This window comes from Elephas maximus, chromosome 2 (assembly GCF_024166365.1).
Source record: "Elephas maximus indicus isolate mEleMax1 chromosome 2, mEleMax1 primary haplotype, whole genome shotgun sequence".
In the NCBI taxonomy this organism is placed as follows: Eukaryota; Metazoa; Chordata; class Mammalia; order Proboscidea; family Elephantidae; genus Elephas; species Elephas maximus.
Window position 1 is genome coordinate 212096309 of NC_064820.1, and position 11293 is coordinate 212107601.

Genomic DNA, 11293 nt, shown 5'->3' on the forward strand with positions numbered 1-11293 from the left:
GTGTTCTCACTGGGAGCCTCTTAGAGCCCAGGGACCCATCAGCTTAAGGCCATTTTCATTGAAGGATCGGGCCTGGGAGTTTTTAGGAAGGCACTGGGGTTTTCTTGGGGCCCTTGGCCGATGGTGGCCGGCTTATTTAAATTGGTAGGTTTTATCCCACAAGCTTTCATTCCCTCAACCAGGCACACTAACATGTGGTCTCTCACCCGTCTGCCTCCTTGGGTATTATAATCCCATCCAGGGTCTATGCCTGGGACTGCGGCCATGCCCATGGGGTAGGCCTGTTGGTTTTGTATACATACCCCATCTGCTAATCATCTGGCTCCCTTGATGAGATTTAATCTTTCTCCCTGGGTGAGTGTTTCATTACAGATTATCATTGTCTTTCTAACCTAAATCAAAGGTGAGTGTTAAGTTCTTAAATTTTTCTATATAGTGGTTAGGGTCGTAAAAGAAACTTCCTAGCTTTGTTTTTAGCTTTCCTAAGTCCTGTATTGAAAAGGGAATTTGCACCCTGACTGGTCCATTAGGGCCAGCGACTTCTTGAAGGGCCCACAGGTAGGGTGGTGAAGGTGCTGTGGACAAGGAATTGGAGTAGGGAGGAATAGGAGGAACAGACATTTCTTTGGTATCTAAAGGTGGGGTTGTAAGGATGGTAGGGTTTGGGTGTAAGGTATCCATTGCTTGGTTTGTAATGATGGTGAGAACTGTGGGGTCTATCTCACACTTTTTACACAATTCTGGATTTTCCCCTAAGGCCATAAAAACCTGGACATAAGGAACTTCTGTCCATTTGCCTTGTTTCCAGCAAAACAGATCTAGCTGTAAGATGGTATGGTAATTTAGACTTCCCTGTTCTATCCAGATTTCTCCATCTTCCAATTTATATTGAGGCCACACGGTGTTACAAAAGAAGACTAATCTCTCTTTCTTCAGGGTTTGAGGGTTCACCCCAGAGGTGAGGCTGGTGGTACCGAGTTCTGGTTTCCCATCTGGGAAGGAACAGAGTGAGCCATAGGGGGTAGGACGTCTCCTGTGCCCCCTATGTTAAATCACTGCCCAGAAAATGGCTTCCAGAATTAACTAGCCTTACTGTGTAGCCCGTCCTGACGTTTCTTGCCTGGAAACTTCCTACTGCCTCCGTCTTAGGGGTCTTTGTTCCTGTCTATGACTGTGGTCTTGAAGGGACATGAACCTGTATATTTGTTGATGTCCTTGTTTTGTTAAGAAACTGATCATCATATACCCTGCCAGCCATTTCAGGGTGGGGGGTCCTTTATGCCTCTGTCCAGGAAGCCTTCATTTCATTGGCAAAATTTGCTATCCATTGAAGCCAACACCTCAATTGCCTCGCCTGTTGACACAAGACATAATCCTGGGGATCCCCTGGAATTGGGCATAGGAGATGATTTAGCATTTGTGGGAGCCTCTCTTCTGTCCATACCCAAGGGGGAATAATCTTATTATTCTTTAGGCCCCTCCCTTCTTTTTCTCTGCAGAACCAACAAACCTGTTCCTCACATCTGCCCCTCTCTGTATACTTTATGAATTGTTTCTGAACACTGAAAGAGGGAATCAGGGCATGGAGGGCTGTCTTAAAGTAGACTCCTGAGTCCACTTATTTGTATACTCTCGGACATTCAGATTCTTTGTAAAGGGGGGTAACAGATACAACTTTAGTCTAATGAACAACCTTAAGATTCTTAATTTGATGAGGCGGACTAGTGTGTCCCTATTCATTCTTTTATAACATGAAAGAAGGAGGAGCTGATCAGGAAAAGGCTGCCTGTGTTTAGCTTCACAATGATCATATAAACAGGAAAGGGAGGAAGGTCCCTCTCCAAAACAATTTCCCTTAGCCTATTACAAATACAGCACTAATCCCTTTTGCAAAGCATACACGGAGGATATAGATGTAAGTATGCTAGCCAGAAGTTGGATGGAGCTGAGAAGTGCAAAAGGTAGATGGGTGGCTGGTCTCCTAAAGAGACTTGCTGACTTGGCATGACTATTGCTGGGGTCAATAGTTCTGGGCTGAAAATGTGCTGCTTTGTGAGCAGGACTCCTAGAGGATGTTTCCCCTCCAGTCGGCTGGCGCTTCTCTTACGTGTCTCAGTTTCTCTCCCAGTTGTCTAAGACGGTCAGGACGGCTCAGAGCGCTGGGCAGCCAACTCTTATGTGCGCGCCCCCAGACGAGCCTGGTTATTAATTAAGTGAAGTTGGAAGTCCCTGTGAGGCCCCTGCACGTCTCGGGTTTGACCCAGACACCTCTGCAAAGTGGAGGGAGGAAGTGCCTCTTTTCTTCGGAGTCTGAAAGAGTCAGACACTCATTATTACCATATTCTTGTTAACAGTCAGACCAAGCACAGACAAATCTTTCTAGCACCTCTCAGACCTCCCTCCTAAGAAGAAACAAAACACACACATGCAGAGGTAGGGTACCTTGGAGCAGGGCTGGAAAGGAAAAAAAAGAGAGCCTGTGCTCTATGTTGGACTCACCACTTTCCAGACGAAGGAGGGGAAAGCTTTCCATCTGAGTTAGGGCACCAGAAGATGTTATCAGAGAATAGCCTCGGTTCTTGTCTTCAGTGTAGGAAAGAATTCAGACACTGAGACAAATAGTGCCATGTGAGCAGAGGTTTATTAGTGAGCAGAGGGTTAGTAGCAAAAGTACACTTGATTAGGGAGCATCAAGTGGGATACTGAGAGAGTCTGAGTGTCCCGATAGTCATTTTCTTAGGGTTTTATACCCTTTTTCTCTTATCTCTCCCTGTTAATGTTTAACAGCCAAGTCAGGGATCCCTATAGAGAGTATTTCCTTGCCTTATCGTTTAATTACCATGTTAGGGACCCTATCAAGTTAGGGACCCCATAGGGACAATTTCCTTGGCTTAACGTTTAACTACATAGGGACCATCTTATTGAGGAATGTCACCACCCCGTCTCTTCCTCCTCCCAAGTGCAAGCTCTCCCCCTCCCACTTACAAAATGATCAAAACTATTCATTTCCAAATGGTTTCAATCGGAAATAGAAACTCAGTACCATTTAAGCAATGCCTCCCCACTAATGTATTTGCCTGTTTTAATTATTTCATATAAGTAGGATGATTTGTGTAACTTATTTTTTTGTGTGTAACTTATTTCACTCACTGTAATATTTTCAAGGTCCATTTATGTCTTAACAGGCATCTGAACTTCACTTCTTTTTATGGATGAATATTACTCTATTGTAGGTATGTATCACATTTTATTTATCCATTCATCTGTTAATGGACACTTCGGTACTTCTGAAGACAAATCCTATATATTAGAAGAGCAATTGGGAAGATATTACTGTCAAATATGCACGTGAAAGGAACCTATATTTGGGAGGCAGATTTTGAACAAAGACAAAATTACATATTTTTATTCAAGGACCATGCACAAAAAGTACACTTAGAAAATAGTGAGTCCAGGTGAAAGGCAGTCAGTCCTGGTGGATGTAGATGTAATCTATGGCTGAAAGGAATGCATGGTAATGCCTAGAATAAGCTGACGGAGGCTGAGAGGCTGGATTTGAATCTTGTATGATAAATTTGCAATCTTTGAAAAAATAGATACAATTATTTACACATTAGTTTCCTAAACTGATACTTGGTTATAATAACAAATGACTCACTGGTGTACCTCTCCAGGTACAGAAGAGGCATTCATAAATGTAAGAAAATGTCTCTCTCATGAATTCACTTATTTTTATTTTTCTAGAACTATGTGGTTTGTTTCAAAGTCTTTCAGTCTTGGATCTCTGTTTCCTGCTTTATTTCAGTACTACAATGGGCACAGATAATGAAACAGTCTCCTGTTGGGGTTTACAGTCTCCCAGGCTCTTCAGCTATCTCTTCATGCTTTTTCTGGTGATGTACATCTTCACAGTCACTTGTGACGTTGTTATCTTGATGTTGGTAAGTACCTCCCACCAGCCCCACACCACCCTGTACTTCTTTCTGAGTAACCTCTCTTTCCTGAAGATTTGGTATACCACAGCTGCAGTCCCCAAGGCCCTGGCCATCCTCCTGGGAAGAAGCCAGACCATATCATACCTTGTTCTCTTGTTAGGCTGCACAGAATACTTCCTCCTGGCAGCCATGGCTTACGACCATTATCTTGCCATCTGCTACCCTCTACACTATGGTGTCATCATGAGCAGCCTGCTTTCAGCACAGCTGACCCTGAGTTCCTGGGTCTGTGGATTCCTAGCCGTTGCAGTGTCCACAGCCCTCATTAGTGGCCTCTCCTTCTGCAGCTCACATGCCATCAATCACTTCTTCTGTGACATTGCCCCCTGGATTGTGCTGGCCTGTATCAGCACACAAGCAGTGGAGCTCTTGGCCTTTGTGATCATTTTTTGTGGTTATTCTAAGTTCCTGCCTCATCACCCTGGTCCCCTACCTCTTCATCATTAGCACTGTCCTCAGGATGCCCTTGGCCAGCAGCCAGAGCAAAGCCTTCTCCACGTGCTCCTCTCATGTAACTGTGGTACTTACCTGATACAGATCTTCCTTCATGTCCGAACCTCAATCAAAGATGCCTTAGACCTGACCAAGCCTGTAACTTTCCTGAACATTGTGGTGACTCCAGTTCTAAACTCCTTAATCTATATGATCTGTAACAAGGAAGTAAGAGAAACACTGCTAAAGAAATGAAAGAGAAAACAAATTATCTCTAACATAACAAATCTCCTGTAAATTTTTTCCATGTATACAGAGGATCCAAGTAAGAATATGAGAAGACAAAGCAAACCATCCATGAGTTTCATTTATAAAATTAGGAGCACATATGCAGTGAGAAGGATATTTTGCTAAATGAACTATAAACTCTTGTCCTTTTTTAAATTTTTCTTTTTATCACAAAAGTGAACAATTTAAGAAAAATGATATTTATGAACGATGAGATATGAGAAATGGGAAAAGTTTAAACAAAAGGATAACTGAAATCAGAATATGTAGTTATTTCAGCATAATATTTTTTGATAAAATATAATAAAATAGATACATATGGAATTAGGAACTACAAGTATAGCGTGCTACATTTGTTTAAAAGGAGAGTTTACTAAGTAATCCAAAATGTGGGTGATCAAAAGTAAAAAGTAGATAATCAGGACAGGTGGAGGGTTTGGATATAGCAGAAGCCCTTTGCATAAGAGTGTGTGGTCCTTGTTTGTTGTGTGCCAGGGAGTCTATCAATGACTCATAGAGACAAAAAGAGTAAAGAGCTTCTGATTACTTACTTAGTCCATGTAAGTCACCAACAGCAAGGCATCCAGTGGCTTCAGAGGAAAAATAATGTATTGCTAATTATACTAGTTATTTGATTTTTCTCCAAAGGGACTCATCTCTTAGGGAACCAAGATAGGAACCTTTTAAACCATCGACACATGAAAGGTTCATTTCCCTTCATTTAAACACTTTTCTATGCCTCTGGGTTAGAAGAACCAGACCAGGGCTCTGCAAGCTCAATCAGGCTGCAGCTGTGTTCTATATGCCCTTTTCTGCTTTGGCTTACACCTACACAGTGAGGGTGCTTTCTCATAGGAGAAAAGCCTTTTGCTGAATAGCAGCTATTCCCTCAATGCTGTTTGCATTATTTGAAACTTCTTCCAAGTCCCCGATCAAAAATGGAATAGAAGAGAGGTTTGAGGGAAATAGGAAAAAATATTTCATTATATGAGTGATGAATATTATTATTCAAAAAGTGTGCGTATATTGAAAATCTACCTCTTATGGTATCATAGTGAATCATATTATACCTGGTCTGCTTCCTTCCTTCATTCACTCTGAGCATGAGTTTCTAATTCATGACTAAACATTCAGTATTTCTAAGCTTATATCATGAGAAGTTCTAAATAATTAAAACTACTAGTAAAAAGTATGCTCACTTCTCTTGAAGAAAAATAGCATTTATGTTTCCATAGGTAAGTCATGAGCTCTCAAGACCACAAAAGCAATGTCTAGTATCACTCTCAATAAAAGTTATCTTCAAAGCATTTTCCCACATCTGTTCCTCATCTCACTACAGTAAAAACAGGGAGAGAGCAGTTTTTAGCTTTTAAAGTGGATAAGTCAGTTTGACATGGAATTGTATCCAAGATTTAATGTTAAATGACGGAAATAATCGGGAATATACAGAATAACTGTATTAACTCTGGTGTTTCTTTCCTACGTTAATGAGCTCTACCTAAATGCAATGCAATTTTGCAGTTACAACACGTATTTTGAGGTAATATACTTAATTGGTGAGCTTTTGATTTAGTGTTTTTTAGGTGATTAAAATAATTTATGTCATTAAACTGGTTTATTATGAACAATTTACATTAGAAAAAAACACGTAAAGTGCTCATTCATAAAAATAAAACCAGTTCTTAGATTTTTATATAACTTTTTAAACTCATACAGAAATTTCAGCTTAAAATAGTAGCTAGGAGAGTTTTAAATTTTATATATCAGATATGCAGTTTATTCTGCAATTGTTAAAAAAAATGTTGCTGTGGCCACATCATCGCTTAATGTACTTTGCTTCACGCAGTGGCGAGGACAGTTGGACAGGAAAGCGTCAAACAATACAATTCAGGTACCGCGGTACAGCACAACCAAGTAATTTCAGAAAACTCAAAAGCTGCTGGATAGTGGTCTAACAGCTGCCAATGCAGCATCAAAAATAGAAAAATAAGGGACACTCTTCCTCCAGTCACTTTTAGTGGTTGCACCTGTGCAGGAACTGATACCTTGCCATGATCCACTCCTTCTGTACCAGACTCTGGATTTCAATAATTGTCCTAAAGAAAAATACTATCCGAAAGGACTAAAGAACCTCACGAACCAGACACTCCAACAGCCTGAGACCAAAAGAACTAGATGGTGCCTAGCAACCATCAATGACCACCCTGAGAGGGAACACAACAGAGTCCCAGACAAAGCAGGAGAAAAACGTAGAACAGAATACAAATTCATGTAAAAAGACCAGACTTAATGGTCTGACAGAGTCTGGAGGAACCTCCAAAACTATGGCCCCCAGAAGCTAGCCCAGAACTGAACCCCTTCCCAAAGCCCACTTTTCAGATTAAAGACAGGCCTATAAAACAAAAAATTAATACACGTAGGAGCAGACTTCCTAGTTCAAATATATAGGACCAAATGAGCAGCTCCTGTCCTAAAGCAGAATGAGAAGACAGAAAAAGACAGAAACTGGACAAATGGACACAGGGAACCCGGGTGGAAAGGGGGAGTGTGCTGTCATATTGTGGGGATTGCAACCAATGTCACAAAACAATATGTGTATAAAATTTTAATGAGAAATTAACTTGAGCTGTAAATTTTCACCTAAAGCACAATAAAAATAAATAAAGAAAAATAAAGTAGGGATGTAGCAAGGAGGCCTGGATGCTCAATGGTTAAAGCGCTCTGCTACCAACCTAAAGGTTGGTAGTTGGAACTCACCAGCTGCTTCACAGGAGAAAGATGTGGCAGTCGGCTTGCATAAAGATAATAGCTTTAAAAATCCTGTGGGGTAGTTCTACTCTATCCTATATGGCCACTATGGGTTAGAATCAACTCTATAACAATGGATTGTATTGTTTTGTTTTTTGTTTTGTTTTGTTTTTTGTTTTGTTTTGTTTTGTTTAGGGATGCAGCATAACTTGAATAAGAGAAGCTACAAAAGAGCTCAAGTCTTTTTTGTCCTCCCCTTGTAAGAATATAGACAGTTTGCTTTCCAGCATGTACACTGCCACAAAAAAAAAAAAAAACTCAACACCATTAATAGATCGTTATGCAGATTTCATAGACAATTTTAAAGTTGGGCAGCATATCATTTATCAAGTAAATAAGTGCTCCAGTTAGTTAGGATTCTTAAAGATCTTATATACAAAGATATCAGGATCTTTTGAACAAAATTTTTAATTGGTTGACATTAACTTTGATAGACAGTTACAAGACAACCACAAGATCAGTGAATATTGGTTAGAAGACCCCTGAAGTTTTGAAAGCAAGATATGTCTATCACTGTTGAAAACAGGTATGTTCATTAGTTCTGAAGACAAGGTATGTTTATCAACCTTGAAAACCGTTTGTGCTTATTGATATTGATTGTTTTCTGGAAGAATAAATTTAAGTAAAAGATAATGAATAATGAAACCAGCTTTTCTGATTTTGGTGTTTTTAGTTGCCTAGCTAATAGTAAAGGTCAGTTTATAGCATAGCTAAAAGATTATTTGTTACACTGCATAAATTTTTTTTCTTTTTTTTAATTGTGCTTTAAGTGAAAGTTTATAATTCAAGTCAGTTTCTCATACAAAAACATACACACGTTGTTATGTGACCCTAGTTTCTCTCCCTACAATGTAACAGCACCCTCCTTCTCCCCATCGTGTATTTCCCCTGTCCATTCAGAAATCTTCTGTCCCCCTCTGCCGTCTCTTCTTGCCTTCAGACAGGAGCTGCCCACATAGTCTCATGTGTCTGCTTGAGTTAAGAAGCACACTCCCCACCAATATCATTTTATATCTAAAAATCCAGTCTAATCTTTGTCTGAAGAGTTGGCTTCGAGAATGGTTTTAGTTTTGGGCTAACAGAGAGTCGGGGGCCATGTCCTCTGGGGTCCCTCCACTCTCAGTCAGACCATTAAGTCTGGTCTTTTTGCTTGAATTTGAGGTCTGCATCCCATTTTTCTCCTTCTCCATCAGAGATTCCCCGTTGTGTTCCTTGTCAGGGTGGTCATTGGTGGTAGCCGGGCACCATCTAGTTCTTCTGGTCTCAGGCTGATGGAGTGTCTGATTTATGTGGCCCTTTGTGTCTCTTGGTCTCATATTTTCCTTGTGTCTTTGGTGTTTTTCATTCTCCTTTGCTCCAGGTGTGTTGAGACCAGTAGACGGCTGCTTTAAGACCACAGATGCCACTCATCAAAGTGGGATGCAGAACATTTTCTTAATACACTCTGTTATGCCAATGGACCTAGATATCCCCTGAAACCATGGCCCCTAGACCCCCATTCCTGCTACTCTGTCCCTCAAAGTATTTGGTTGTATTCAGGAAACTTCTTAGCTTTTGTATTAATCCAGTTGTGCTGACTTCCCCTGTATTGTGTGTTGTCCTTCCCTTCACCTATAATTCTTGTTTACTATCAAGTTAGTGAATACCCCTTTCCCTCCCTCTCTCCCCACCCTCATAAATGATCAAAGAATGTTGTCTTCTGTGTTTAAACATTTTCTTGAGTTCTTTTAATAGCGGTCTCCTACAATGTTTGTCCTTTTGCTACTGACTAATTCACTCAGCATACTGCCTTCCAGATTCCTCCATGCTATGTTTCATGAATTCATTGTTGTTCTTTATCATTGCATTAGTATTCCATTGTGTGAATATACCATAATTTGTATTTCCATCCATCCATTGATGAGCACCTTGGTTGCTTCTACCTTTTTGCTATTGTAAACACTGCTGCAATGAACATGGGTATGCATATATCTATTTGTTTGAAGGCTCTTATTTCTCTAGGATATATTTCAAGGAGTGGGACTGCTGGATCTTATGGTACTTCTATTTCTATCTTTCTAAGGAAGAGCCAAATCGATTTCCAAAGTGGTTGTAGCATTTTACATCCCCACCAGCAGTGTATAAGTGTTCCAGTCTCTTCAAGACCTCTCCAACATTTCTTGGTTTGTGTTTTTTTGATTAATGCCAACCTTGATGGGGTGAGATGATATCTCATTGCAGTTTTTATTTGCATTTCTCTAATGCCTAATGATCATGAGCATTTCCTCATGTATCTGCTAGCCCCCTGAATGTCTTCTCTGGTTTAGTGCCCGTTCATATCCTTTGCCCATTTTCTAATTGGGTTATTCGTCTTTTTGTTGTTGTATACTGCATAGATTTTTTAAAATAATTTTTATTGAGTTTTAAGTGAAAATTTACAAATCAAGTCAGTCTGTCACATATAAGCTCATATACACCATACTACATACTCCCACTTACTCTCCCCCTAATGAGTCAGCCCGCTCCCTCCTTCCAGTCTCTCCTTTCGTGACAATTTTGCCAGTTTCTATCCCTCTCTACCCTCCCATATCCCCTCCAGACAGGAGATGCCAACACAGTCTCAAGTGTCCACCTGATACGAGTAGCTCACTCTTCGTCAGCATCTCTCTCCAACCCATTCTCCAGTCCCTTCCATGTCTGATGAGTTGTCTTCAGGAATGGTTCCTGTCCTGGGCCAACAGAAGGTTTGGGGACCATGACCGCTGGGATTCCTCTAGTCTCAGTCAGACCATTAAGTATGGTCTTTTTATGAGAATTTGGGGTCTACATCCCACTGATCTCCTGCTCCCTCAGGGGTTCTCTGTTGTGCTCCCTGTCAGGGCAGTCATCGGTTCTAGCTGGGCACCATCTAGTTCTTCTGGTCTCAGGATGATGTAACTCTCTTGTTCATGTGGCCCTTTCTGTCTCTTGGGCTCATAGTTACCGTGTGACCTTGGTATTCTTCATTCTTCTTTGATCCAGGTGGGTTGAGACCAATTGATTCACCTTAGATGGCCGCTTGTTAGCATTTAAGACCCCAGATGCCACATTTCAAAGTGGGATGCAGAATGTTTTCATAACAGAATTATTTTACCAATTGACTTAGAAGTCCCCTTAAGCCATAGTCCCCGAACCCCCTCCCTTGCTCCGCTGACCTTTGAAGCTTCAATTTATCCCGGAAACTTCTTTGCTTTTGGTCCAGTCCAGTTGAGCTGACCTTCCATGTATTGAGTATTGTCCTTCCCTTCACCTAAAGCAGTTCTTATCTACTAACTAATCAGTAAATAACCCTCTCCCACCCTCCCTCCTCCCCCCTCTCGTAACCACAAAAGTATGTGTTCTTCTCAGTTTATACTATTTCTCAAGATCTTGTAATAGTGGTCTTATACAATATTTGTCCTTTTGCCTCTGACTAATTTCACTCAGCATAATGCCTTCCAGGTTCCTCCATGTTATGAAATGTTTCACAGATTCGTCACTGTTCTTTATCGATGCGTAGTATTCCATTGTGTGAATATACCACAATTTATTTAACTATTCATCTGTTGATGGACACCTTGGTTGCTTCCAGCTTTTTGCTATTGTAAACAGTGCTGCAATAAACATGGATGTGCATATATCTGTTCGTGTGAAGGCTCTTATTTCTCTTGGGTATATTCTGAGGAGTGGGATTTCTGGGTTGTATTATGGTAGTTCTATCTAATTTTTTAAGAAAACGCCAGATAGATTTCCAAAGTGGTTGTACCATTTTA

At 40.7% G+C, this 11293-nt stretch overlaps 1 pseudogene; it reads left to right on the top strand.

The window, feature by feature from the left end:
* The first annotated feature begins 264 nt into the window (after nucleotides 1-264).
* Nucleotides 265-4682, top strand: LOC126068301 (olfactory receptor 6F1-like; annotated as a pseudogene).
* The last annotated feature ends 6611 nt before the right edge of the window (nucleotides 4683-11293 follow it).